Source organism: Crocuta crocuta, unplaced genomic scaffold (genome assembly GCF_008692635.1).
Source record: "Crocuta crocuta isolate KB4526 unplaced genomic scaffold, BGI_CrCroc_1.0 scaffold129, whole genome shotgun sequence".
NCBI lineage: Eukaryota > Metazoa > Chordata > Mammalia > Carnivora > Hyaenidae > Crocuta > Crocuta crocuta.
This window is the reverse complement of record NW_027551571.1, coordinates 5,261,335-5,289,145: the sequence shown is the minus strand read 5'-3', so window position 1 is coordinate 5,289,145 and position 27,811 is coordinate 5,261,335. Positions and strand designations below refer to the sequence as shown.

The 27,811-nt window shown below is 45.9% G+C and overlaps 1 protein-coding gene across 2 annotated transcripts in view; it reads right to left on the bottom strand.

Moving 5' to 3' along the window:
• Positions 1-21,919, bottom strand: part of ASAP2 (ArfGAP with SH3 domain, ankyrin repeat and PH domain 2) — a 169,243-nt gene extending 147,324 nt beyond the window's left edge. For both annotated transcript variants that reach the window (XM_077751058.1, XM_077751059.1), the window contains exon 1: positions 21,901-21,919. The gene's annotated coding sequence lies outside the window, so the exon portion shown is untranslated. The remainder of the gene's footprint in view (positions 1-21,900) is intronic.
• Between the last annotated feature and the right edge of the window lie 5,892 nt (positions 21,920-27,811).

Genomic DNA, 27,811 nt, shown 5'->3' with positions numbered 1-27,811 from the left:
GGGGAGGGACACGATTCTGAAAAGGCAAAGATATCTTTTCTCCCAAAGTCCTCGCTAGTCTCAAGGCCCTCAAATCTTTATGAAAACTCCTCTCCTCTGCAAAGTCCTCTCGCCATCCTGACCATCCACTCACCACGCTGTCCTCCGTCGAAGCATTCCCACATCAAGAAGAGTCAAAGCCTTTAGGAGGGAGATGTGAGGGTATTTGGAGCCACTGGAAATGTCACAAAAATTCATCAGAAAACAGGACTATTGATGCATTTTCGCTACTGTGACAATAAAACTAAAATTTCAGTTATAGAGCACAATTCAGGAAGAGTACCGCTCATAGTGTCTTTGTCAACTGAGCAGCATAAATTTACATATATTAGGTACCAACAGACATAATTTGCATTTGGGTGTGCCAGCTCACATACACATTCTGTTGTCCCTAGGGATGCTGACAAATTCCATGTTCAAATGGTATCGATGGTTTTTTTTGCCTATGTGACAGCCAGCTGGAAAGAGACCAACTGTTGGTCATTCACAGATGAACTCTGCTCAGGAGGAAGGGCACCATTTACTTTGTCCAGCATAATAAAAATACAGCATCAGCCTTGAAATGGGCTCACTTCTCCTGTGGCCACCCAATTGCCCTTCCCCAGAGAAAGAGATCTAAAATCAAACATCAAAGTGAAGCAACCAAAAGGAGTGAGAAAATCCTAAAAACAGGGATCACAGACTCAAAGGCCTGGGTCCCGCTTAGCTACCTACCATCTAGAATCCCTTTCCCTTCTCCTTAAGGATAACCAAGTGAGTGGGTGGGATACAAAAAAGGAAATATGCAATGTAACTAGACTACTCACTATGACACATGACAGAAACATTTTTAAGACTAAAGACAGGATTCTCTCAAAAGGATGTTTCATTCCAATGATAAATAATTCAACACTGATGCCTTCTCAGGGTTATATGGCCAAAGGGTGCTTCCTGTCACAGACGGGACGTAAATTATGCCTTACACTAAAATTTGGGAGCTCTTAAAAACCTGTTATTTAAAGATTCCCCTTGCTGCATTTAAATTATAACCACGCCTACGCTCATAAAGTTATCTGAGCTTTCCTCTCCAATCCTGCTGCTATTATCTGGTTATTATGAATAAACAGCACCTTTTCCCAGAACAGCTAATGCCCCTAGTATTAATAGTAACGACTACTATTATTTCTCTTCTGATGTAATGTGCAAATATTTCTAAATTATCTGTCCTCTCTAGTCATTCCTAAAGATAGTGACATACAACAAACAACGCATGTACAATACTTTCCATCTCTTTTAAAATAAAGAGACTGAACAGAGAGGTTTTTGAGCATAAAGAATCTGTGTGCATGTACATGTACTCAATACCACACCTGCATATTTCTTTTCAACTCAATAAAAACGATTACTGAGCAGCTCTCAGGTACTCAGATGGTTCAGGATAACAGAAAGATTATGCACTGGGCAAGAGCTGTAAATCCCTGTTCGAATCTCACAACTACCACTTACTAAATATCTTATTTTATGAAGCCATTAAGCCTCTGGGAGTCTGTTTCCTTGGCTGCAAAATGGGCATAAGGCTTGCCTTTCACAAACTGTGTTTTGAAAAAAATCAAGAATAAATAAAAAGAGCTTATTTAAAAACAAAACAAAACAAAACAAACAAAAAAACAGCTACTGTTCTGCAGGTTTGGTTTCAGGAAATAAGAACACAAACACAGGAAACAGGTCCACAGTGCAAACGGTGTGCTTGTTTCACAGGAGATCAGTCATCCCGCAAAACCAGCAAGGGCCTCAGCGCCGGGCACTGCAGGACACAGGACAAGTGACACCAAAACTAAAACCCTCCCTCTGGTGAGCATGGGCCCTGATAATGAAGGGGTAAAGTGGGCAGCAGAGGCAAGGTGCCCTAATGGAGAGTATCATGATCAATGAAACTCTTTTTGGCTTTTTTAATGTTTATTTATTTTTAGTGGGAGGAGGAGTAGAGAGAGGGAGACAGAGGATCTGAAGCAGGGCTCGAACTCATGAACCACAAGATCGTGACCTGAGCCAAAGTTGGATGCTTCATCAACTGAGCCACCCAGGCGCCCCGTGAATGGAACTTCTTGAGCACAGCAAGCTGGACGAAGACTAGGAAGGTAGATGGGTCGGACTAGAGAGCCACGGAGGGGAGGCAATCCTCTGCCAGCGGACAGTGCCCCAGGCACAGGACCCCCTCCCCGCATCCTGCTTTGGTTTGCACAGCCAACTCCTCTCCCTAACCCCTCTAGGCTGGGCTCTGCTGACAGTCACTCTGTCCCAGCCCACCCTCCATCAGGCCAGGCAGGAGAAGGGGCTGGCTCCTAGACCAAGGTGTTCAGCCTGCAATCTCTCTCCAGATGCCAGGCACTTCTCCACCCTGGGGTGAGAGCTGGCACAGCGGCATCCAGACAGAGTACACACACAGGTGACATCAGGCAAGGGAAGAGCCCGCTTTGAAGATCACTTAAAGACATTTTAGTGGGTGAGCAACAGACCTCTCTGATTTTCTTCCGGGCTGCCTGTGACCTATTCCTCGAGTCCTCTCTCCCACTCAGACACACCCCTGCCACTAACGGCCCAGTGTGAAGACAGAGAAGTGATCCAGGATGACCCAGGGAGGACCTGGCAGAGGCCAGAGTTCAGAGCAGCTTTAGCAGGGCTCACTCCACCCATCTCCCCTTTACTCATGTTCCACAACAGGCCATAGAACAGCCTTTCAAGTCACAAAATTCCCAAGCTGGAAGATACCTTGAAAGTCCGTATTGGGCATTTGCAGATCAAAAAAGGAAGCAAAAGGTATCTGGAGGGAAAAAAGCTCAGGAGGGGCAGCAGGCAGATGTGACAGTCCCACGTGGCCAGAGGAAGGTGATCTGGCTCCCCCCATACGCAGGCTGGCAATTACCAAGCATATATGAATGTAGGAATATAACGTGCCTGAGATAAAATAAGTAGGTACTGAATGAATACATTCACAGTTGAATACATTAACGAATAAAGTCATGGGTGATCTTTTAAGTGGTCAGTTCCTTAAAGGGAGAGACAAGATTGTATTTCTAATATTTTTGGTATAATGTTTACTTCTCATATACAGCGTTATACTCTACATATACGCCCTGCTGCCAAGGTCAAATACTTAACCTCTGCATCCCTATTATGTGCAAGGCACTGAGGGTGAGGCGTGCTCTCAAGTAAGCACACCTGACACAAACCCCCATCTTCAAGGATGCTGCCTCTTCCCCAAACCTTTCCCTCATCCTCGCCGACACAATCCTTGTTTCTCCCTCTAGCTCATGAGCGCCTTCGAGGCACTCTGTAGAGCCCAGGGCATGGTGACCTACGTATTTAATGAGAGAAAGATGAAGGCCTAGACCACCAACCACAAGCCAACCCAGCCGTGGAGATGGCTGATGCCAGAAGGCAGGTCTGACAGATGGGTAGCTGCTGTTTTACTGCAGTCTGTCTTTCCTCTGTGTTCCCACCGCCCTGTTTCAGGCCCCAGTGACCACTTCCTCGGGCAGTGGCCAATGCTGCCTTATTGGGCCCCCTCCCTTGGACCCTTCTCACTCCCCACCCCCATGCCTGATCAGTCTTCCTTAAGCCTAGCTCTGTTCACTTCACTCCCCTACTCAAAAACCTTGGATTATTTCCCTACAACTTTGGATAGAAAAGGCCACTTCCCAGGGTAGCAAGTACCTGGCCGTGGCAGCAAGCAGAGATGTTTAAAACAGGGGCCCGTGTGATAGGTGGACCACCAGACTAACCAGTCCAGGTCGGGACAGGCTCTATAGTCACACCCAATGCTCTTACCCAGGAGGGGAAAACTTTCTCCAGAAGAGCCAGATGGTAAATATTTCAGGCCTTACAGGGCACATACGCCGTCTCTGTTGCACATTCTTTAGATTTTGGGGTGTTTTACAACCCATTTCAAACTATAAACACCATTTTTAGCTTTTTTGGTTTTGTCTGCATACAAGCACCAGCCGTGGGCTGTCGTATGCCTGCTTTGGCAAAACAGGGGCAACTCCAAGCGCCCTGAACCCATGCTGCATTGTTCTAACTTCCACAACACCTGAAGCCACAGGCTGCTCCTCTGTCTTCCTCTTTTGATGAGATTCCTGCTCGAGAAGCATGAATGCACTGAGTGGGGAAGCAAGGGACCACCCCCCCCGCCAGCATCCAGGGAGCACCTCCAGCTGTCGTGACCCCATTTCACAGCTGCATGTGACACATACCAGGTCTGTCCCAGTGATGGATGGACAGATGGACAGACAGACTGATCGACCGATGCATCAGCGGATAGATGGACAGGCGGATGAATGGACAGATGGATAAAAGGGGACCAAAGTGAGTCAGAGAGTAGCCGCTCTAAGAATTCAGAGAAGAAAGTGGTTCAGACAGACTGGTGATATGTGGAAAGGGTTTACAGAAAAAAACAAAAAAAACAAAAAAACAACAACAAAAAAACCCCGACATGATTGATATATTTTTCAACAAAGAAATTAGGTATTAATAGAGATGCTTTATACAGTAGAGATCGTGATCACTCTTAAAAAGGCTTTCCTGTTTCAAACTGTGCTGTGCTGATCTTGATTTTGCAAATAAAAAGAAATTTATTTCCAAACACATACAGCCTTCTGAAGAGAAAGCTATAAAATCACAACATCCAAAGGATTACCTGCACCTTCACGTTCAGCAGACGCTCGCTGAGAGCCACGTGCCGGGCTCCGCGCTGGTTGCTGGGGGTCACAGAGAAGCTAACACTTGATCCTTACCCCGGGCACGCTCAGTCTGGAATGGAGGTCCAACACGGACACTGGTAACAGCAAGCGGGACACACTGCGGGTTTGGAAGCTCCCTCACCCCAAAAAGGAAGTGCCAAAGCACTCTGAGGTCAGATAGGAAACCGCACAGCTCCTTCTCCCCCTCCTCGCACTCTCTAGCAGCAGACTCCTAAGGGCCAAGGGCAGTCCGCACAGAAGGCACATGTCCCAGCAACAGATTTCTGCCCCAGTCGGCCATGGCCCAAACCCCGTCCTAAAAGCTATACCAAATGCCTCACTTACTTGGGCCAACACCAATGGAAGGAGTTGTTCCGCATAAATTCATATTCTCCATAAACTAAAGCTCATCAAATTTCCACCACAAACTCCACGGAAATGCTCTTCGGGGAAGCGCCTGCTGCCTGCCCACCGCGGCGCAGGACACGGATTTGGACTCCGCTGTGGCATCTTGAGACCCTCAGGGATTCCCGGGGCGGAGGGGTGGGGACACTCTTGTGCACAAGTCTCATTCTCTCTTTGCCTCCCTTCTGCTGGGCTCAGCTGTTGAGGGCTGGTTTCTGCTATTTCATTACATGGTCTTTTCTAGAACCTTGTGGACGACAAGGCCCTGACCTACAGAGAAACACAAAGGGCTTCATAGTAGCTACTTTACCTGGGGGTCTTTGGTTTACTTGCAGGTCCTAACGCACAGCCTACAGACACCACCTGTAATTATCCAAGCTAATGGCACATTTTCCTTAGGAAAAAACAGTAACAAATCTCTGAAACACTCATGTGCAGACACTACCACACCCTAATCCAAACCAAAATCTAACAAAGCGTCGGAGCCCCGCAGCAGCTCACCTGGTGTCAGGGGCACAACTAAAGCCCTGAATGTGACATCCCAGGCCTCACTGGCCTCGTGCACAGACGCCTGGCGGATGCAAGGTGCTTCGTAAACTAAAAGAGCAAATAAAACCGAGGCCCTTAGGAGATGTCATATTAGCTCTGACTAAAGCAATTTCGTCATAAGATCAATCAAGCCTCCTTTACTTTGCTCTGACCATAAAGAAAAAAACTGTGCACGTCAAAAATTAAGGTCCCCCCACATTGTCACAGAAGAGAGTAAGTGGTTTTTCAAAGAGAGAGAAGGATACACCGAGTTCTGGAAAATGGAGGGAAGGCAGTATAGCAGGAAAGAAGGCCAACTCCCCATGGCGCCACCAGCCAGCAGCTCAGGAGCGTGTCTCAGGAGGTGCAGGAAGGCAGGCCTCCCCCCGAGCGCCCCAGTTACAAGCCTCCCTCCCGAGTCCCCTCTGGCTGGAATATCCTCTTTTAAAAAGAAAACACAGGGCAGAGAGAGTCTGGAAATATGAGGAAGGAGTGAAGGGGGAAAGCAAGGGAGGAAGTGGGGGCAGATGAGAACTGTGAGCTTCAGACGCCACCTCAATCGCAGCGGAAGTAACTCGGCCCCCAAGGAAGAGACGGAGGCAGGAGCGTGGAGGAGGAAAGAGAAGGAAGACAGAAAGGGTGAAGAGCCACCTTGCCCCCCGCAGTTGTCACCGAGGGCCATGCCTGCTGGCAAACGATCGGGCAGGCAGCACCTCTTCCAAATCACAAGCCTGCGACCTGGCAAGCCACACCCACGACAGACAAAAGCTACAGGTTCTGACAGCCCAGCAGCTCCAGGAGCAAACACACCTCATTCCTATTTGCCAAAAAAGAGATTTACAAGGTGGGAAGAAAACAGGGAATCTCAACAGTTATCTTTTCTCAAGAAGTGAGTGGTCTCCACGGCGACCATGTACAGAAAGGAGCGACCAAAAAGCCATGTTAGCCACAAAACCAAAGGGCTGTTCAGCACTGGCTGCTGCAGAGACACACGAGGCCTGTCCCCTGGGCTGTAGATTTCCCAGGTGACGACTGGGCGTCCAGGCTGAACAAGCGAACAGGTGAAACCCNTGACCTAAGCGAAAGTCGGACGCTTAACCGACTAAGCCACCCAGGCGCCCCTCCAAGTGACATTTCTACTAACTTACTTTGCGACCAGAGAACAAGCAGGCACCCCTTCCAATTTCCTTACTATATTCAGAGCCCGGATGAGAAGGAACAAAACAAATTAAACGTAAGAAACTTGGGCTGTATATGCGAACAGTGTTCTTAAATGAAAGTCAGTCATCCCACAAAGTAATTGAGCCCCTATTCTGTGCAACCCACCAGGCATTTAAAGATAATTAAGAACTGATTCAGCAACTAGGCAATACAAAGAAATGAAAGACACCCAGATCGTTAATAAATAAAATTATCATTATTTGCAGATGACATTACCTTGTATACAGAAAATCCTAAGGAGTGCACATACACACACACAACTATTAGAGCTATTAAACAAGTTCATCAAGATTGCAGGCTGTAAGATCAATATACAAAAATTAATTCTCTTTCCATACACTAGTAATTAATAATCCAGAAATTAACACTTATGGGGATGTACTCCCATCAAGGTACCAGTGTGGTGTTAGTGAACATGCTGTTGGGAAGGGATGTGATACTACCCTACCCCATACAGTTGAAAATCCACATAAAACTTTTGGCTCCCCCAAAACTTAACTACTAGTAGTCTACTGTTGACTGGAAGCCTTACTGATAATATAAACAGTTGATTTATTAAAAAAAAAATTAAAAAAAATAATCCAGAAATTAAATTAAGAAAATAATTCCATTTATCGGGGTACCTGAGTGGCTCAGTTGGTTGAGTGACTGCAGCTCGGGTCATGATTTCATGGTTCATGAGTTTGAGCCCCACATCAGGCTCTCTGCTGTCAGCACACAGCCCGCTTTAGATCCTCTGTCTCCCTCTCTGCCTCTCCCCAGCTCACACTCTCAAAAATTAAAAAAAAAACAAAAACAAAAACCCAATTCCATTTATAATAATAGCATCAAAAAGAATAAAACATTCAGAAATAAATCTAACAAAGGAAGTGCCAGACCTGTACGCTGAAACCTAAAAAACATCGTTAGAAGAAATTAAAGGCTTAAATAAATGAAAAACATCCCAAGGTAACAGATTAGGAGATGCTAAAATGGATTAAGAGATCTATACTTCAAAATCGATCTGCCAATTGAATGCAACACCCATCAAAATCCCAGCTGGTCTTTTGGCAGAAACTGATAAGTTGATCCTAAAACTCACAGGACAGTGCAAGGGACCTGAGTAGCCAAAACAGTTTTGGAAAAGAAGAACAAAGTTGGAGGACTCAAACTTGCTCATTTCAAAAATTACCATAGCCTCCAGTAATGAAGACTGTGTGGTACTAACATAAGGAAAGAGAGAAAGATCAATGGAGTAGAACTGAGGATCCACAAATAAACCAATACATCAAAGAACAAGTGATTTTTAAAAAGGGTGCCAAAAGAATTCAATGGAGAAAGAACTCTTTTCAACAAATGGTGCTGCAAGGCACCTGGGTGCTTTGTCGGTCAAGCATCCAACTTCAGCTCAGGTTATGATTTCACGGTTTGTGGGTTCGAGACCCACATCCAGGTCTGTGCTGACAGCTCAGAACCTGGAGCCTGATTTGGATTCTCTGTCTCTGTCTCTCTGTCATCCCCCAATGCCCGCTCATGCTCTGTGTCTCTCTCAAAAATAAACAAACTTAAAAAAAATTCTTTTTAATGGTGCTGGGACAACTGGATATTCACATGCCAAAGAATGCAGCTCGATCACTACCACACATCATATACAAAAACTAACTCAAAATGGATCAAGGATTTCAATATTAATAGTGCAAAAACTAGAATTCTCCAAAGAAAATAGAGGTGTAAATCTTTGTGACCTTAATTTAGGCAACAACTTCTTGGATATGCACAAATGACCAAAGGAAAAAAGATATTCTGGCCTCCATCAAAATTAAAACCTTCTGTGCTAACAATTCACAATACATGAGAAAATACTTGCAAATCATATATTTGTTCAGAGTCTAGTTTCCAGAATATATGAAGTACTCTTACAATTCAACAATAAAGACAAAAAAAAACCTTTTTAAAAATAGGCAAATCTGAAGAGGTATTTCTCTAAAGAAAATACACAAATGGCCATAGGCACAAGAGACCATGCTCGGCACTATAGATTATCCATCATGAAAATGCAAATCAAGTCTATATGATACCAGTTCATAGCCACTTGGATGGCTATTAAAAAAAAAAAAAAAAACAACCCCAGACAATAGCAAGTGTTGACATGGAGAAACTGGAACCCTTTACACATGGGAATGTAAAGTAGTGCAGCCTCTTTGAACAGTCAAGCAGTTCCTCAAAATGTTCAGCAGGAGCGCCGGGATGGCTCAGTCAGTTAAGCATCTGACTTCAGCTCAGGTCGTGATGTTGCAGTCTGTGGGTTTGAGCCCCACATTGGGCTCTGTGCTGACGGCTCAGAGCCTGGAGCCTGATTCAGATTCTGCGTCTCCCTCTCTCTCTGCCCCTCTCCATCTCTCAAAAATGAATAAATGTTTAAAAAATGCTTTTTAAGTTCAACATAGGGTGGTCATATGACCCAGAAATTCCATACCTAGGTATACACCCAAGAGAAAACATATGTCCACTCAAAAACCTGTAGAAGAATATTCATAGTAGCATTATTTATAACAGCCAAAAGTGGACACAACCCAAATGTTCATCAAGTGATGAATGGATAAAGAGGTCATAAATCCGCACAATGGAATATTACTAGGCCAGAAAAAGAAATGAAGTATAAGTTTATAGTACAAGTCAGATGAACTTCAAAGAAATTATGCCACTTGAAAGAAACCAGACACAAAAGGCCACGAACTCACTGGATGAGTTCCATGATGTGAAATGTCTAGAACAGGCAAACCCGGAGACAGAAAATAAATCAGTGGCTGTCAGGGAGAACAGAGGGGGGGGGGGGGGGGGAGCAGAACGATCGCCAATGGCTATGGGGCTCCTTTTCGGTGTGATGAAACTGTTCTGGAACTGGACAGTAGAGATGGCCACACAACTGTGTAAATAAAATAAAATTTTAAAAAAATCAATGAATTAGTGTAAAAGGGTGAACTTTATGGTAGGTGAATTATATCTCAATTTTAAAGTAAAAAGCAACAAAAAACAAGTGCCCCAGGAGGCCACAGAAAGATCTTTAAAAAAAAAAAAAAATTCAGTTTAAAAATAGAATTCATAACCCATACTTTCTTGGGACTACCAACTAGCCATTTCTTGCTGATTTTTATTCCCACCATTTCTTTTGGAGTCTTTTCAAATCCAAAATATGTGATACAAAGATTGATGGGATTTTCAAGCTGGAGAGGGTAGTAAAGATTTACTAATCCAAACCCCTCTTTTTATTTATTTATTTTTTAAATTTTTAATGTTTGTTTCTTTTAAATTTATTTCTGAGAGAGAGAGAGACAACGTGAGCAGAGGACGGTCAGAGAGTGGAGACGACACAGAATCCGAAGCAGGCTCCAGGCTCTGAGCTGTCAGCACAGAGCCCGATGCAGGGCTTGAACCCATGAACTGTGAGATCGTGACCTGAGCTGAAGTCGGATGCTTAACCGACTGAGCCACCCAGGCGCCCCTATTGAGTTATTTTTTTTTAAAGAAGGTGAACTGTTTTATTTATTTTCAGAGAGAAAGAGCACACAAGCAAGGGAAGGACGGAGAGAGAATCCCAAGCAGGCTCCATGCTGCCAGCACAGAGCCTGGCACAGGGCTCAATTCTACCAACCACGAGATCATGACCTGAGCCAAAATCAAGAGTCAGACACTTACCTGACTGAGCCACCCAGGCGCCCCTCTGAACCGGTCATTTTAGAGACCAGACACACTGGGCAGTGACTTGCCCAAGGTTTTATGGCAAGGTGGAGACCAAATCAGAACTAGAATCACCTCTCCCCATGGCAGGCACTTTCCACTCCACCATATGAGCACAACCAAACCCATAGGCTGCATCACGGAGCACAGCTTCCAGTGAGGAGAACACTGGCTTTCCCAGAACCTAGGGAAAAGCAATGAGATATGAGCAGAGCAGTATTTACTTCAAGTTGAACAGTCCAAACGATTTAATGATCACAAGCCCCTGTGATCCTATCATTCACACAACCTGCTCTTCAGCAGTGAAGCAAAGCACAAGAGAGACAGAACCCAGAGACCAAGACATGACCTGCAGGAAAGACTGTGAAAGCTGCTCCCCGGCGAGCAGGGGCCCAACAACACTGCCCCCTTTGTCCCAAACTTGAACTAGAACTGCACCCAATGACACTCCAGCTCAAGTACAACCACCCTGTTGATTCTGGTGATCTTCCGGGGAAGGGAATCTCTAAAGGGGGGAATGGAAGAGGTGAAGCTTATTTCACTCTAACCTCTTGAAAAGCCTAAGTATGATCAGCTAAGAGAGAGAGTAGAGATGATCAGAAAAAGTAGAGCGGCAAGAGGCAGGCGAGTAGAGCGGCAGACAGCTAGCTGTAGACGCAGGATGCTAAGAGCTGGAGAAGCCCCTGAGCTCCATCTCATCCAGCCCTGCACTTCACCAATGAGGCCCCAGGGGATGGGCCAGAAATCACCAGCCCAGGGTCGACCAGCTCATTAGCAACAGGGCAGGGCTATCAGAGGAATACACACAGCGCGAAGACTTGACGTTCCCCTTCCCCTGCAGAATTCCCTCAAAGTCCCCGGGCTGCCCACAGGGGGCGGGCTCCTCGGCCCGACTCTGCCTGGACATGCCACATCTGTGACTCACCCTTCAGTGGCCTTCTCTGAAAACACAGATTTGCTGACAAAGAGGGAAATCTGTATGGATCTGATCACTGCCTACGTGGCTGTGAAGTCCTTTACACACACTTGTGACAGTAGTATCAGTCCCTTGGCTCTGAGGAAGCCAGATCTCTCCTTTTAACTCCCTTCGAGGCAGCTGAGGTCACTTAATAAACACCTCTGATGCTAAGTACCTCCCCAGGGGTTAGTGTCTGATGACCCTGTCTGGGCAATCACACACCCTCTAAGTCAGCAACAATGGGGACTGGCCTGCAGAAGGTCTATAATTACCAGCCTGCGCTACAGAGACCCACAGAGACATCTAAAGAGGAACAGAGATGCCAGCAGGAGACATCAGGTGATGCATTCAAGGGCCAAGAGGAGTAAGAGTCAAAAGCACCCCAGCGCGAAGAGTGTGGCCGGGAGTACTGGTCCCGTCAACTGCTGGTGTGGGATGGGGGGCCGCAGGCATGAACTCGTCTGCGTCTGGGCTTCCTCGACTGCAGGGCAGAGGAAATAGGACCTACCTCACAGGGTCTTTGAAAGGATTCAGTAATGAGTCTAATACACAGCATAGTCCTTCAAATGAAATTAAGGCTCAAAGCAATGTCAGCCATGGTTGCAGTTGGTTAAAAAAAAAAAAAAAAAAAAAAAACTATGCTAAAAATGTGACTTCTTCTGCGAAGCCAGAGACAGAGGGCCCCAAATCCTGACCACCTTGCTAGAATCCTAAAAGACAGGGAAACTCACCATCAGAGGGAGGTGTCTCCATCGCCCACTCGACTTTATTGACAGCACCTATGTATAAAATCACATTGACGAAGCCACCTCTGGGATCGAGTGGAAAGATGACATCATCGCTAACACCGTTAGTAGGGCAGGCCCCTGCCAGGCTCTGATCATGGCCCCAGGCCGCTCGTCTCTGCAGGGCTGGGCATGTCGGCAGAGCAGTGAAGCGAGGAGAGAGAAATCATTTCTACAGCAACAAGGACAGTGAGGGAAAAGAACAGCAAGGATTTCCCAGAAGCACGCACTCAAGAAATGCAATAATGCCAGTCACTAACACTGACAGCGAGAAGGGTCCTGGCAGTCACGGGGCATCAACACAGGGAGCCGTTTCTGGCCCAGGTTATACAGAGACAGCTGGCTGCTAAGAGAGCAGACCCTCGTGTCAAAATGCTGGAGTTTTGGGGCGCCCGGGTGGCTCAGTCAGTTAAGCATCTGACTTTGGCTCAGGTCATGATCTCCCAGTTCGTGAGTTCAAGCCCCGCTTCGGGCTCTGCGCTGACAGCTCGGAGCCTGAGCCTGCTTTGGATTCTGGGTCTCCCTTTCTCTCTGCCTGCACTCTGTCTCTCAAAAATAAATAAATGTTAAAAAAATTTTTTTTTTAAATGCTGGAGTTTAACTCCTGCCTCCACTACTCCCTAGCTCTGCGATCTTGGTAAAGTGGCTTGGGTTCTCTGAACTGTGCAGGGTTTTTGTAACAATTAAACAAGGTGATAGTACATGTAAAGAACGTAAAGCATGTCTGGCACACAGTAAGCACCCAATAAATGCTAGAAAGACAAGAGGAAAAAACAACGACAACAGTGACTGAGAATAACACTTGAGCCATGCTGTGGCTGTCCCAAACACACTCGTGCGACAGCATCATTTCAAGCACGTAACCTCACCAAAAGCAACAGCCTGCCAAGTATTCCTTAAAACTCTGGGCAGGAAGGTACCTGAACGCGTACCATCGCTTCACAAACAAGCCTGCCCTACAGAGTGAAAGGATAGGGAATAACATGCCAGCAAAACAGGGAGTAAAAACTGGAGAACCGGCTGGCAGAGACGCAGTCCAGCTCAGGGGCCTGAGAACAGGGCACAGAGATGCATTCACAGGTGTGCTCAGCTCCAAGGCACGGTAAGTGCACCAAGTAATCCATGGGACCACAGGAGAAATTGCCAAGCCTGGCCTCTGAAACAATGTGGAGCACACCATGGCTGCCAAACCACAGCCGCTTCCTCTAAACACCTGGACTACCCGGCAATTTTAACACTGGCTGAGGGTACGACACTTCCCAGCTAGACTCTAACAACCAACTCACGGGGTGCCTGGGGGGCTCAGTAGGTTAAGCGTCCGACTTCGGCTCAGGTGATGATCTCATGGTTCGTGGGTTCGAGCCCCATGTCAGGCTCTGTGCTGACAGCTCAGAGCCTGGAGCCTGGTTCAGATTCTGTATCTCCTTCTCTCTGACCGTCCCCTGCTCATGCTGTCTCTCTCTCTCTCTCTCTCTCAGAAATCAATAAAACATTAAAAAAAATAACAATCAACTCATGACAACGACAGTATAATAATCGTAAGCTCTTTTAAAGAGCATTGTTACAAAGTCAATCACGCACTCCAAAAACAATTAACTGAAAGACTCTTGTCATCAAGCCTAGGAGCCTTTGTCTGAATTCAAGGGGTCCATAAATTTGGATTGGAAAAAAGAAGTGTGTCTGTATTTCATTATCTCCTAAGTAAATTTAGCATTTTTCTTCAGTAATGAATGTAAGCAACACGCCATGCTAATAGCAGCCACACCTGTGACTCTAATAAGAGCTATATTAACGAAACTTTAGAGTTTCAAATATCTCACAATATTGCCTATACTCATCAGGACTTCAAAACTGAAGTACTGGGGCGCCTGGGTGGCTCAGTCGGTTTAAGCATCCGACTTCAGCTCAGGTCATGATCGTGCGGTTCGTGGGTTCGAGCCCCACATCGGGCTCTATGCTGACAGCTCAGAGCCTGGAGCCTGTTTCGGATTCTGGGTCTTCCTCTCTCTCTGACCCTCCCCCTCTCATGTTCTCTCTCTGTCTCAAAAATAAACTATTAAAAAAAAAAAAACTGAAATACTTATTAGAACCACTACCAAACCTTGATATTTAATGTTTAGTAAAGAAGCACACATTGGTATAGATTTTTTTTTAATATACTGCTAACTATATTTCAATATATTTGGTTCCCTTTGAAATCCTCTGTACTGTAGGATTGCAAAGCATCCTTCTGAGAAAAGGTCACTGCCTTCCTTGGAGTGTCTCAGAGTGTGCCTCGGAGGCACAAAAAAGGCTGCAGATAAACTGTAATTGCACGTAAAGATGCAATTGGTGCATCTCTAAGTGGTTTATGGGGAAGGAGCCCTGTCCACTTTTACAATCCTGGAACCCAGCCGTGACAACATATTGGTAGGCACCCAGCATATATTTATGAATTAATAAGCAAGGCAAAACCAAATACAAATAAAACTACAGCCCAAGTCTTCCAGACCTGTTTATTCCACAACATGATGCACATAATGAAACGACGATGGTACAAACGTAGCTGGAAGGGCCCTTGGCAAATGCTTTAAGGCCACATGACACATAAAAGTTGAAACCAAGGAGGCACATTTGTACTGCGGACAGTGAGCAGGTGAACTCCCCAGCCCTCCGTAGCAGGGAGGGGGTGTTTGGGGGGCAGGACCAGAGACAGGATCTCAGGCATCCGACACAGTCACCTGCTGTCCTCTGCCCAGAAATGGCAGCACAGAGAAACGAACACGCCCTTCCGCCCAGGTCTACACAGATGGCCTTGAGTCTACCAGATCCCTGTCTGCCATGAAACAAAATAAATATTCAGGATTGGTTTTAACCACAGTTCTCCAATAGTGACTGGAGCAGCACAGCCTCCACACTGACGCTAAGTAGCAGCAGAGAGATGCTTCACTACAGAGATGCAGGGAGGTCCATTCTCCAAGCGGCCTGGGTGAACTGGGCTTGACTTCTGCCNGCAGCACCGACCTCCTCCACACCGCTCCTCTCCCCCACCCCTACCACCTAGGCCCAAGACCCTCTTGCCCGGATGCCTGCACCAGACTCCTAGCCACACCAGTCTCCGCTTTCTCTCTTGCTAGTCTATTCTCCGTAGAACAATGGCCCGTGACATCTGTAAAATGTAAATCAGACCATGATTCCCTGCTCACACCCTCTGAGAGCCTCCTGTCACATCAGAACAAGGTCCAATCCCCTCCCAAGACCATGAGGCCTGTGTGACCTGGCCCTGCTCTGCCCTCACCCTTCTCTGCTCGCCCTCCGCCTTCTTCCTGTCCTTAAATGGCCCAGTCCGGTCACATCTTCCGGCCTTTCCGCGCGCTGTGCTCCCATCCCCGCTCTTCCCCACTGGCATCCTCACTGCACTTTGGCGCTGCTCTAACGTCACCTCTTCCGAGACCTTGCTTGATTTGTCTCCCAATCTCCAAAGTCGCTTTCTAGTCCCAAATTCTACGGAACTTATCATTACTTGACATTACTTGACATAATTATCTGTTCACTGCAATAATTACCAAGCCCAGTTGTGGAGTAGCTTTCAAATGCCGAGGAGCTCCAGGCCCCACCCAAACCAGGAAGTCAGAGTTTCAGGGACCAGGCCAGGTGCCTCTGTTCCACAAAATCCCCCTAAGTGACTCCAACTGCAGCAAAGATTCACACTCTGATCAGTGCTTCTCAGACTTTAACATGCAGGCAAGGCACCTGGGGATGTTATTTATTTCATTTTATTACAGTTTATTGTCAAGTTGGTTTGCATAGAACACCCAGTGCTCATCCCAACAAGTGCCCTCCTCCATGCCCATCTCTCCCCTTCCCCTCTCCTCCACCCCCTTTCAACCCTCAGTTTGTTCTCAGTATTTAACAGTCTCTCATGGTTTGCCTCCCTCCCTCTCCTTAACTGTTTTTCCCCCCTTCCCCTCCCCCATGGTCCTCTGTTAAGTTTCTCCTGTTCCACGTATGAGTGAAAACACATGGTATCTGTCCTTCTCTGCCTGACTTATTTCGCTCAGCATAACACCCTCAAGGTCCATCCACGTTGCTACACGTGGCCAGATTTCATGCTTTCTCATTGCCATGGAGTATTCCATTGTATAGATAAACCACATCTTCTTGATCCATTCATCAGTGGATGACACTTAGGCTCTTTCCATGTTTTGGCTATTGTTGAGAGTGCTGCTGTGAACATTGGGGTGCATGTGCCCCTGTGCATCAGCACTCCTGTATCCCTTGGGTAAATCCCTAGCAGTGCTATTGCTGGGTCGTAGGGGGGTTCTGTTGTTAATTTTTTGAGGAACCTCCACACTGTTTTTCAGAGGGGCTGCACCAGTTTACATTCCCACCAGCAGTGTAGGAGGGTGCTCACTTCTCCACATCCTCGCCAGCATCTAGAGTCTCCTGATTTGCTCATTTTAGCCACTCTGACTGGCGTGAGGTGGTATCTCAGTGTGGTTTTGATTTGTATTTCCCTGATGAGGAGGGATGCTGAGCATCATTTCGTGTGTCTGCTGGCCATCTGGATGTCCCCTTTGGAAGGATGTTATTAAAATGCAGACTCAAGGGCACCTGGGTGGTGGCACAGTTGGTTAGGCGTCTGACCTTGGCTCAGGTCATGATCTCATGGTTCACGGGTGTGAACACCCTATCAGGCCGTCAGCCATGGAACTCTCCACTGTCAGCACAGAGCCTGCTTCGGATCCTCTCACTCCACCTCTCCCCTGTTCGTGCTCTTTCTCTCTCAAAAATAAACATTTAAATTTTTTTTAAGGTTATTCATTTTGAGAGAGAAAGAGAGCGTGTGCACGAGCAAGCAGGGGAGGGGAAAAGAGGAGGGAGAGAGAGAATCCCAAGCAGGCTCCACACTGTCATCGCAGAGCCTGATGCAGGGCTCAAACTCACAAAACATGAGACCATGTCCTGAACCAAAGTTGGCCACTTAACCGACTGAGCCACCCAGGTGCCCCAGAAATTAACATTTACAAAACAAAAATATAAAATAAAACACAGACTCAGTTCCACTAGGTCTAAGGTGGGACAGGAGATCTATGTTTTTGGCAGGCTCCCAGATGATGCTAATGAGGCTGGTCAGTGGGCCTTGCTCGGAGCTGCAAGGAGCTAAAACATCACTGTCCAACAAAACTTTCTGCAAGGATGAAAATGTTCTAGATTTAAACTGTCCAATGCACACATGACCACTGAGCACTTGAATTTCAGCTAGTACAAGGGAGAAACTGAATTTTTAATCTTAGACTACCATATTAATACAGACCTAGAATATGTATGCTCCATGAAGGCACCAATTCCTAGAAATGTGGAGCGTAAGAAAAGAATTAAGAATCCCCCCCAAATCCTTGGCCTGCGCGGCCTCTGCGGCTGGGACGCCATGAGGACCCTATCAGAGGCTGAGTTGGCATCACCTCAGGAATGGATCAATACTGACCTAGGGCAGGAAGACAGACCCAGGAGGTCATTCTGAGACACTTTAGTGACTAAAGCATGTGGTAACCCACAGAGCTCCTCCCCACAGCTGCAGGCACCCCTGACCCATGCCATCCCTAGGCATCCGTGATTCTGGATGATCTTCCAGCCCCAGCCCTCACACTGACTTGGTTTATTACGCTGATTTGTTTACAGGATGCCTGCCTCTCCCCCTAAGGTGTAGGTTCTTTCAAAGAGGGAACTAACTCCATTGGTATTCTATTCCCATCACCTAGCACACAGCGGACGCAATAAATACTGCATGAATGACAGAGCCTGGGACAGACTGGGAGTAGCATCAGTGTGTTTACCGTTAATCACAAGAAAGAGGGGAGACAACTATGAGTGGGAGGGAGAGTTACATAACAAGAGAAGATCGTTCCTCCTTAAATGACTCAAAAACTTCCAAACATGTTAAGTCCAGGTTTCAGAACACAGCATAAATAAGGTGGCCCTGTTTGACCAGAGGACCTCATTTCCCAAAACACGAACGCACAGGCAAGAAAAGATGATGTCCTTCCGGTAGCAGATGCAAACTCTGCTGGCCGGGGATCTGGAAGAGCCCTCTTCACAAAGGGCTGAAGTTCAGAATCACATTCTTGCCGAAAAAGCACATTGGCCAGGTTCCCGCTGTCACCGCTGGGAGGGGCATCTAGCCCCAAGGACGGGAAGGCCCCTGGGAGTCCGTGCAGCCCAGATGCTCATTTTACCCCCGCAGTTAGAACCCTGTGCTTGTGACAGCAATTAGATTTCCCAGGTAACCCAGGACAACAGAGTGGAGAATTATGACCCCAGAAGGAAACAGATTAAATTTTAATACTTACAAGTCAACGTCGAATTTATTTTTAAAAGTACACATCTAATTTTTAAAAGTACACGTCTAACAAAGCCAAATAAGCAAGGCAGCATGGATGGCACTTTACAGGAGGGTTTAACTATCAGTGTGAATATTCCAAGTATGTATACAACTTTTTCTTATTCCAAAAATATTTCAAAGTGCCTAGAGACTCAAAGAAACGGAGACAGAAGTAACCCCCCCCCCAAAAAAGGGGGGTTGGGAAGCTCACTTTTCAGAGGTATGCCACAACTACTTATTTTTTTCCATAATATCCAAAAAACAGAGCAGATTCCACCCAGTTGTAGCAGATTTTGCTAAAAATGTGTACAATAATTACTTCACCCAGAAAAATGATCACCAGGCAAGGATTTTAAAACAGCTATGTGCTGACCTGCTGCCGAGACAACACACTGGTTAAAAAAACAAGCATGGGTTAACAAATAGTTTTTCATTCACTTCACTCATTCAACCATTCATCCATTTCCTCTATCTTCTTACCCAACCCCCACGTAAACTGATGTTGGTGCCAAAGCCCTCAACACGTTCTATGGATTAAGTCTGATATAGTCTGTCAAGCAGCTAGTATTTACTAACCCAGGTGTCTGGCAGATACTGCGATGTATATTATCTCATTAAATTGTTCCCACCACCCTCTGAAGTAGAGAGGTACTGTTTTCCAGAACTTAGTGCTGAGAAAACTAAGAAAACATTACGTATCTCACCCAAGGTCACACAATGGGCAAATGGTGGAGTCTGAACTTGAACCCACATCTGTCCAACAAATGAGGGAATCAGAGAATTCAGCATTACTAAAAGTAACAGAAAACGGGGGGCGCCTGACTGGCTCGGTCGTGGAGCGTGACTCTTGATCTCAACTCCCAGTCTCAAGGTTGTAAGTTCGAGAGCCCTACGCTAGGTGTACAGATTACCTAAAAATCACCTTAAAAAACAGCAACACTTCTGAAAACAACATGGAGCCAAGTTCAATTCCAGCTCTTCAACTTACTAGGCTCTATAACCTTGAACAAATTACCCTTTCTGAGCCTCAATTTCCTCATGTATAAGGCAGCGATAAGAAATAAATACAACAGATGTGACGTTCATAGTACAGGGTAGGGACCCAACAGCTACTAATAGACCAGCTACAGGTGTTATGTATCCGAAAAGTACATTTCATTTGTAAAACGATTTTTATCAGACACAACCTATATTGGAAATAACAGGCTCACGAAGGCTTACTGGTTTAAAATTAGTTTGCTAATCCCATGACTCATTTATTTAAACACAAGAATAGGGCTTGCAAATTTTAAATTTATTTTATTTGCGTTACATGAGTAACTTACATCACAAGAGTCACACTTTGCCTCACTTTGGTATGAAAAGTAGATGCTTTTTGAAAAGCAAAACATGTGGGCGTCACTTAATAAAACTGTATTTGGAACAAGTTTTAGAAATGGGAATGAACATTACACGCCCAGGAAGAGCATTATTTGAAGGATCCACAGTGATTCCTCAGGGAGTAAACACCTCTCAGATCTAGTTATCTCTAAATCCAAACTCAGAGAGAGTCTGGGTGGCTCAATCACTTAAAGCGTCTGTCTTTGGCTTGGGTCATGGTCTTTCAGTTTGTGAGATCAAGCCCCTCATCAGGTTAGCGGAGCCTGCTTGGGATCCTCTCTCTTGGCCCCTCCCTCTCTCAAAATAAATAAACAAACGTTTTTTAAAAAGCCAAATGCACATATTTCGTATCATAGTATGAACAGTGGATTTGCTTAACGTGAAGACAGACCTGGGGCAACTGGGCGGCTAAGTCCACTGAGTGTCTGACTCAGGTCATGATTTCATGGTTCATGAGTTTGAGCCCTGTGCTGGGCTCTGTGCTGACAGCACAGAGTCTAATTGGGATTCTCTCTCTCTCAAAATAAATTTTAAAAATTGAAGACAGACTTGTAATGATTTCAATTTTTTCATTTTTGAAAGTTCAACCAATCCATGTGCTTTGACGGCAACATGAAGCTAGCTTGCAGTTTAATAAAATGACCAAATCCAGTCTCTCTTTAATCTGCTAAGCAACTGAGCTCTCGGGTAATCTCCTGCACAGCATACAAAAAAAAGCTCTGGAACTTATACACTGCAAACAAAAATTAATCAGAGGAAGGGTATGCCAATTTTAAGAGCAATTCCTATTTGCCTAACTCTCCAGCAACTGCCAGTGTTAATAATATTTAACTGACAAACTGCAGTGGAGAAAAGAAACAGAACTTCACGTATCATCAAGTCTTCTTTAAGGCATCGAGTACAAGGCTTCCTTCCCTAAAGAAACACTCAAGCTACTTTTTTGGTTGTAATAGACATCATTAATGGTGTATTCTCAAAATATGATGGAAATGTTCCCCTTGCTTTTCAACCGGTACTTCTGAAAAAACTTCTTTGGGTCATCTCCATCTGCCTCATTTAAAGCCATCTTTTTTTTCCCCCCCAATTTGAAGCCATCCTTTTTAAGCCTTGCTGACATAAGTAGACGGAAAGGTTTACATGCAGCCCATCTCCACCAAAAAAAGGAGAGAAGAAAGGAGGGAGGTGGGAGGGTGCCCTAGCTATACCTAAGACATTCAGAATGTTAAATTTATGACTTGTAACTGTTTATGTCTACAAAAACATAAATTCCCATTAAGAGAAACATTCTGGATTCCTCCCCTCCCAAGCAATTCCTAACAGCAGATGCTTTGCTCAAAGTGGGCAAAAAAATTAATGGCACCCCTTAATTAAAAGCTCTGCAGTGACCTCCCCTCACTCACTCTAGACCAATCATCTTCTTCTAAAATGCCTGCAATACCCCCATTTTAAGGCTGTAATTTGACATTCGGGCCAAGAGAAATTTAATCATCTTTCTATACTGGCACACGTGTGGCCTGCACACGGGTTACCGATTATGAGCCAGGCAGTGTGCTAAGCACCTTACACACCGCGTCTCTGACCCTCATAATAACCCGGGAAAGGATGTATTTATGACTCCCGTTTGCTAGGTAAGGAAAATGAGGGCCGAGGGGCGAGGAGCTGCCCCAACCACACAGCAGCGGGGGGCCCTGCACTCCCAAACTCTGCCCTTCAACGCACGCCGCTTTGATTGTCAACCTGCGCTGGTTCATCCCTAAGGGTTCTCTCCGCAGCATGTGGAGGGCTTACCAGTTAGCACTAGGCGGGATGACTTTGCACCTTGAAAGCCCTTCATTAAAATCAGGCCTTTTCCAGGCTGATGGGGAGGGAGGCGATCAGGGGTTGGCGGTGAGACCCACGCAACGGGGGGCCCGGCTACCACGGGTGTAAGGACCCGAAGCCCCGGCTCGGCGCTCAGCTCCGCGCCCTCGGCTGCCGGGCGCGGGGCGGAAGGCGGTCGGGCCTTCCCGGCTGAGGGGTGCGCACCTTCCCCGGACGGCCGCGGTCCTCCCGCCCCCCCGAGGGTCAGGCACAGGGGGCCAGGGCTGCAGCGGGGCAGGCTGCGGGCAGCGGAACCTTCCAGAACAAGCGGGAGGTGGGCGCCCGGTGAACGCCGGCGAGCCCACCACCCCGGCGGCGGCGGGCGCGGGGGTCCCCGCTCAGCGCCCACCCCGCCTTCCGGGCCAAAGTTGGCCGCGCTGCGGGGAACCGCCCGGCCCAGGCCCCCCTCCCCAGAAGGAAACGAGGGCGGCGGGAGGGGAGGAAGGAGTCTTAAAAGGGCCCAAGGTAGCCATCGGCCATGTCCTCGGAGCCACCTACACGGAACAAAGGGCTTCTGTGCCAGGCANAGTAAACAGTAACAAGAAATGACCCTACGGTGATGCTCGCGTGCCCTACGTAAGGTCACCTAATCCTCACAGCCTCGCGAGGCATGTAACGCGAGGGTTATTTGCTTTATCTAGAACACGCCACCCCAGAGCACACCGTGAAGGCCCCCCGGGGGCGGCCCGGGATTCAAACTCGGGGCCCGCCGACTCGGAAGTCAGGACGCTGCATGGCTCACAGGCCCCTGGTAAATGTCCCGATCGTGTTCCCTAAAGCTTTCCGAGCCTAGATCCTTCTGTTGGTTGGAAAGAGCTGTAGAGATCAGGCCGGGACCCACCCTGGGGAGATAACCGAACGCCCTCAAGCGGAATTCCTGCGGGAGTGGAGGGACCCCAGGGCGTGGGTGCGAACCTGGGGCCCAGCTGCTTTTCCTAGGGGTTCAGGGAGGACACGCAACAATGGCAAGCGGCCTTCGTGCAGAACTGCTACCGCACACAGTTTGAATTAGTCCAGATTTTCATGTAACAGCTCTTAAGGAAACTTTAAGGGTTATTTTTTAAAAATCCAGAAGCTCTGAAGACACTAGTCAAATAAAATCACAGCCTGTAACTCTGGGCCAGGCGTGCGGCATGGTTTCTGTAGCTGCCGGCAATAAAAGCAAGAGAAACTTTACAAAAACCTTTTGTGCATCTTAAAAGGAGGAAGTGTGAGAGACATTGGAAATTCAATATGTCAGACAAAGCAGGCTCCTGCGGTTGCAGGACAGTGGACCAGTCAAACAATCCTTTTAAAGCTCCCATGTAAGAATTTGCTATATGAGATGGCAGCGTGGGTCAGACGTTATGTATGGCCTTTGGTATTTTAGTTAGCATTGCATGTGAAATTGCACTCTCTGAAATAGCCGTATTAGCGGATAGCTTTTATCGCGGCGCTAGGCAGTGAGTTACGGTTTTTAAACCTGTAGCATCTCGGCTTCTATCCTTCTTTTAGGTGTTTCCGCGCTTCTGGTGTCTTTGGTGGGTTTCCTCTCTATGCTACTACGTCTGTAATCCAAGTCCTGTACATATTTATATTAATACATCCTCTCCTACACCCGGCCGACTCCGTTTTCCTCCTCGCTGGTTTTCCAGCTACAGCTTTTGTTCTGCTCTCTGTTGACACCGGAGAATATTCTGGATCATTTTTCAAGTCTTGATTTTTAGAGGACTAGTATCCATCAGGCTGTGAGGATTTAAGAGGAGGAAGTTGTGTTTTACCTTGGCATCTAGTACAGCATTAACCAGACTGATCAAAACTACTTTTACAAGGACAAAGTTGAGCGTGTGCGTCTCTGCTCTCTCTCTCTCTCTCTATAGGCAACTCCTTTTCTTGTTTCCTGTAGTTTAATATACCTTTTCAGGTATTTTTACAGGAAACGTTAGTAGCCACAAAAATAAAATTGCAAAGCTGCAGTGCACTGAACAGGTGGATGGGAGGGCTGGTGGGAAGCGACTCATTGCCAAGTCCACTGGTATACAAAGATGGCGCTGTGACAGACACGAAAGCAGTGTACTCTCACAGACACCCCTGAGAATCGCGGAAAACCTTGCCCTGCGCACAAGCTGGGAATTACAACAAGATCCGAGCAACACACAGCTAACGTGCCTCTGTGATTAATACAACGAGAATGAGCAGTTTCCTACAAATATTAATAAAAGTTGAACGTGAATCGAGAAAACCTTACACACACGGATTTTTTTTTTTTTTTTTACTGAACGAAGGGAAGACTTGCCAATGACATCATTAAAGGTCTGTATTCCTTATCAAGAACTTTCACCCCCCAAAAGTTCTAAATAGCCCCGTACACCTAATGTTTTAAAAAACCTTAGCGGTGGGGTGCCTGGGTAGCTCAGTCAGACTCCAGCTTAGGTCATGATCTCGCGGTTTGTGGGTTCAAGCCTCATGTCAGGCTCTGTGCTAACAGCTTGGGAGTCTGGAGCCTGCTTAGGAGTCTGTCTTCTCTTTCTGCCCCTCCCCTGCTCATGTTCTCTCTCTCTCTCTCTCTCTCCAAAGTAAAGAAACATTTTAAAAATATTTTAAATAAATAAAAAATAGAAAGCCTAACTGGTAAAATTGACCTGAGATGAACTGACATGAAGCTGTTTATAGTCTTATTTATCCCACTTCATATGAATCATAATATTTTACTACAAATTATAAATGTGCTTGATTATGGAGTATTACCCCAGACCCCACTGGGAGTGACTCAGTATACTCGCTCTATTACCATTCTAAAAACTGAAAAGTTCTGAATTCCACACACAGCTGGCCCCAGGCGTTTCAGATAAGAGATTGTAGGTTCGTATTACTTAAAAAGAAAAAGAAAGAGGGAAAGAAAGAGACATGGTGTTGCAGATTTGTCCAGGGAAGAGGAAAGAAACTGTCCACTCACAAGGGATATTTTCAGCAGTCCATTGAGATTGGCCGACAGCCCATTTTTTGAGGGAATTTTCTGCCTCTAGTAGTTCTCAAGAACCTGGGATTTTTCACTCTCAGATCAAGGTATAAAATATGTTCTTAACTCTGAAATGTGCTTGAGGATTGGCTGGTTTAACGCAAGACTTACCCCGTTCGCTTGCTATTAATTTCTGAGTAAGTGCTCTTGGAATGACTAGATCTGTGCCTTAGAAGAATTATGGCAGGGGCGCCTGGGTGACTCAGTCGGTTAAGCGTCCAACTCTTGGTTTTGACCCAGGTTATGATCTCACAGTTCAAGAGTTCGAGCCCTGCATTGGGTTCTGTGCTGACAGCGTGGAGCCTGCTTGGGATCCTCTCTCTTCCTCTCAAGATCTTTGCTCCTGCCCTGCTTTCCCACTCTCTCCCAAAACAAATAAACTTAAAAGAAAAAAGAATTGGGGCACCTGGGTGGCTCAGTCGGTTAAGCGTCCGACTTCAGCTCAGGTCATGATCTCACAGTTCGTGGGTTCGAGCCCCGTGTCAGGCTCTGTGCTGACAGCTCAGAGCCTGGAGCCTGTTTCAGATTCTGTGACTCCCTCTCTCTCTGACCCTCCCCTGCTCACGCTGTCTCTCTCTCTCTCTCAGAAATAAATAAAACATTAAAAAATATTAAAAAAAGAAAAAAGAATTATGGTAACAGTATAATGAAATGGGGGGGGAATCCGCAACCACCCTAGTGCTATAATTATAAGTACACCCAGAGGTTTCTTTTCTACAGCTTAACAATGGTTCTCCCCAAAACAGTGTTACTCAAGGCACCCACTTATCCCAAAGCAAGAGAAGTCTGAGTACATTTACCACAATGATCTCATCTTGCACTTGAGGGGGGGAAATTAGCACACAGAAACTATTTTACAATTGAAAACTTAGGTCTTGATATCAGCTTTGCTTCTCTGACTTGGAAAAGTAAAATTAACCTCTCTGGATTCCGTTCATTTGAAGAATCAAAGTAGCCGGGCTAGCTGAATTTGAAGGCTGCCTCCTGCACTGGCGTTCACTGATTCCATGACCCATATTTTATGTTAGTTTGGCCACAAGAGGGGAAATGCCACAGGGCCATATTATTACTGAGAATCTTATCATTGATCCTAGATCCTAGACACTTGAGAATGAGCACTATTTTAGAGGATATTCAAAGCCAAGTTTTGAGAACGTTGTCATTTTGTTAAGCTGGAAAATTTACATGACAAGCTGATTTAGTCATAGCTAACTTTGCATTAATATACTTGAAGTCTGTTCTTTTTTCTTTCTGTTTTTTCTTTCTTTCTTTTTTTTTTTTTTTTTTGGTTTTAACAAAGCAGTTTCTCCAGGTGACCCTCCAGTTGGTAAACTGCAAGCGACAGTTCTAGAAAAATGAGGTAGAATCAGTACTATGCTGGAGCCAGCTAGAACTGATTCCAGAGAGAACAGGCTGGGAGGTTTTCAGAAATTTTGCAAGCTGTTGTCCGTACCTCTATGGTGGAAACACTACTCTAATGGTGTGCTGTTGTATATCTCTTCCCAATTCTATGTTCTGTTAGCTTGGAATTGTCCATGGTGGGAGTATTTACAAATGCTACAAATCAAGGTTTTATTTATTGTTTTGTTGATCATCTAAACTTAAAATAGTGGTAGAGAAAATGTTAACAACGCAGATTAAAAGTGTGTCATGTCTATAACCTTTATGTTGTGAACAGTGAAAATATTTGAGGTAATGCTCTTCTAGTATTTCCAGACAGTCAGATGATTCAGGGAAAAGGTTGCTCCTGTCATTGACTGATGAGTGAAGCTACCGCATACATCTTTATGGCTTCACTTTTGTCTTATTTATTAACATGGACAAAATGATCAACCAAGATTCATGTCAGAACCACACTCATTCATCAATGACAGGAGCAACTTCTTTGCTGAACTGGATAATCATCATGCATTAATCCACAGTCTTATTTTGTCAACTCACGGTTGAATTGCAAATACCATTTGGCCACGAACGCAAGAGCTCAGCAAAAAGTACTGAAAGCATTCCGTGAGAATCAATTCGCCGTATGGAATTTATAATAAAAGATATTGTACGGGCCACCTGGGCGGCTCAGTTGGTTAAGTGTCTGACTTTGGCTCAGGTCATGATCTCACGGTTCCTGGCAACAGCTCAGAGTTTGGAGGCTGCTTCAGATTGTGTGTGTGTGTGTGTGTGTGTGTGTCCCTCCCCCACTCACGCTCTGTCTGTCCGTCTCCCTCTCAAAAATAAACATTAAAAATGAAATAATATTGCATAATTTGTTATTATTTATAAGTTGGATGCTACATTTCCTTTATATCAGCGAAAATTAAATGTATGGGCACACACATTTTTTTTCCGAGAGCAGGTGGTTAAATATTTACCAGCCCACTACTGAGTATAATTGTATCTTCCCTGCCAGGAGGCAGAGCATTAGACCTTCCCACTCTGAGTCACGCTTATGGGGTAAAGCGCATATAGGACAAAACCTCCGTAATTGGACTATCCACGCAAGGGCAACTTGTGTTAATAAAAATTATCTTAGAGTAATTAAGAAAATGCCATTTGTTGTTTTCAAGTGCTTAGAACAACACAATTAAGTGCCAACAGAGGGTGTGGTCTGTTTTAATGAAAAAGCAAAGAAAGTGTAATTAGCACTCTGTATGTAAATAGATTTTGCGAAAGCTTTTGCTGAGTGCTTGTGCTGATTTATTTTCTTGAATCAAGTCACTGGCTTCCCCTCAGCTTAGCTCTGACTCTCAGGCCTCCTAGGATGCCCTAGGCGGTACAGATTCCCACTTGTGCCTCAGTTGAACACTTTACCCCTGCCCTGAATGACTCCAACAGTTCCCTATTGGCCAC